This window comes from Pinus tabuliformis, chromosome 7 (genome assembly GCF_031772625.1).
Source record: "Pinus tabuliformis cultivar Carrire ecotype Pingquan chromosome 7, CPIR1, whole genome shotgun sequence".
NCBI classification, from domain to species: Eukaryota; Viridiplantae; Streptophyta; class Pinopsida; order Pinales; family Pinaceae; genus Pinus; species Pinus tabuliformis.
In genome coordinates, this window is record NC_142293.1 from 427,227,610 (window position 1) to 427,230,234 (window position 2,625).

Consider the following 2,625-nt stretch of genomic DNA (forward strand, 5'->3'; position numbering starts at 1 on the left):
CTGCCAAGAGTAAAAGGTTCGATGCATACTAGATAGCTCTTCTGCAAGGTGTGATGAGCGGGAGTGGACAAATGGCAGAGACAGTTTGCAAGGTGGTTCGACATGGAATCTTCCAGAAACTTCTCCTATGACACTTTCCTCTTTGATTTCACCCAGGGTTGAGTAAGAGATCATCAATATCCAAGTGGAATCAAGAAATATCAGAGAGAGGGCACTAATCAAATCTCAGAAGCTGACTCACCTCCCTGCAATCATCTATATATGGATCCCTCATCCTAGAGATCCAGAGGCTGCAATTTTCTATCTTGTAAGGAAGTGCTGCTGGTTTCTTGGTGCAACATAATAGTGTTGGGTGATCTAAGATTTTCATGAGGTGAAGAAGGGCTTTCCTTCTGAGAGGATGACGCTGGGTTAGAACAATTGGTTGTAATCCTCTTTGCTATTCTTGATATTAATAAAGTTATTCATGTTTTCCTCCACATTACTGTAAGATTGATGATATATCAATTTGCGTGGTCAATATATATCTGGTCCTATATTGTTTGTGATAGTAGATCTCTGTTCTTGGATAGTGTTATGCTGCCTTGATTCCACAGGTGCTCTTTGAAGCTGGGTAGACGAGGAAGCGAGTGGAAAAGATCTATCAGAAGGGAGAGGAATCAAGCAAGGAACCAAGCGCAAGACAGAGGTTGGTCTCCTCTATTCACCACTTATCTACTTCTCATAAAGGAAACCGAAAGTAGTTTTAGTTTGTTTGTTCCTAAGATAGCTACCAGTCTTAGTGGGACTAGCAACTCTGCATCGACACTAGATTTCATGATAACAAAATGGTGACTCCACTAGGGAGCGAATAGCTTGTTTACTTTTCTATATTTGTTTGTTTCATAAACTTATAGATGGAGCCTGAAGTCAAGCCAGCAAGCCTTCGAACTACATTTGCTATGCAAGTGCAAAGTAGATTAATGCTGCTTCAATCTATCTCCGGGCTTTTTTTATAAACTGAACAATTGATTTGTAAACATCCTAATTTCACTTTTGGTGGCTCTAGTAACCTCCTTAGATCTACCCCTATGATTTATTTACTGATTATCACTTGCTCGGCCTAAATCTCTAAATTGTGCTGCAAACTGTGATCAAGAACTGAATCAAAATTCTCGCACTGTACCATCGTACCCTCTCTTCAAGGATATCAGTATGCATCACACTTCCCATGAGAAATAGGTGGGATACATACTGGAATCCCTTTGTAACAGGTGCGATGGTCAGAGAAGGCTAATTTTTCCTCCAGACTTTGGTTTTTCTTCACTCTTTTCAGCTCTATTCAGGAGTTTTGCTGTCTGTAGTCAGTATACCTCTGTGTAAACCCCCTTCCTTTCCATTATTCCACCTCCATTGTGCAAAGAACTGTAAATTTTTTTATGTATTGTGAGCCATTTTCAGTTCTCTTTTACAAAGAAGTAGCGTAATTGAACTGTCGTTTCTTGATTTGGAAGTGTCGCAAGTGTCGTTTTCAGTCATAGAAGAGAATATGATTGTTCTTGATAGTTGATTACACTGTTACTCTTGTATTTGATTTTAATTAGTATTTTTTCAAGTGTCGAAAGAAAGTTCAATTCCAAATCGCAAAGTGTCGTCATTGTCTTCATTTTGTCTTGAAAATAAACTTGTTAGTAATGTCGCTTTGAAAAATAATTCGGATTTGTGCTTAGCTTTCTTTTTGTCATTCACACATTAAGAAGGCTGAAAACAAATACATGCATGTGCATTTGCATTTACACTGTTTTTTGGTTTGATTTAGGACAGTGCATACAGTGTGTGCTCTCTGCTCTATGTTGAAAGAATATCATCTCTCTTTCTTTAGTAGCTAGGATTTTCATTGCAAAAACAAGATTAAACGATTGTTTATCATCTTAGATTGCATTTTAGGAATTGTACATCTACATCACGCGGTGAACTTGAAAGGAAAATTTCTTAAACAAGATCAACTATAAAATAAATTTAATGAATCTAAAAACGCTTTGGAACCTAACACACAACATTTAGAAGTCCAGGCTAGAGATGTACTCTGGCGTCGTAAAGCCTGGTAACTATTGTTTTCATTACTGGTTGGGTGATTCCTCCACTTTGAGATGACAAGTTCCAGTACAGACTTGTGCTCCCACGTACCGTCGAGTATATATTCGGAGACCACAATAGGCTATATCCTTTATCCATATGAAACGTGTCTGTCGCCCTATCTATTGCAATGCACTGAACACAACATTTGGGAAGATTGACTACAGTACCATAAAAAGTATTCTGCATTTTTGCGATTGGTTTGGTAATCCCTCTGTCTAGACTTCCAGAGTAGTCTCTTTCATTCCTTTTCAGACTCCTTAAAGGATAAGGTCGATCTAAGAACTTGTCACTTCAAGCTCATTAAAAATCAAAGGCAACTAGATTCATCTTTTGTTTTTCTCGACTCTTAAAAATTGAAAAAACAAGTTGTGTCAATGCGTCTAAAATTCATTTAATTCGGAAACATATTTCCCCTTGATTTTTAGTTGATTGAGTAATCCGCAATCATGGAAGAAAGTCTATTGAAACCCCGTCGTTTGTGGAGGCTTACGAGTCAACCGTCTTTGT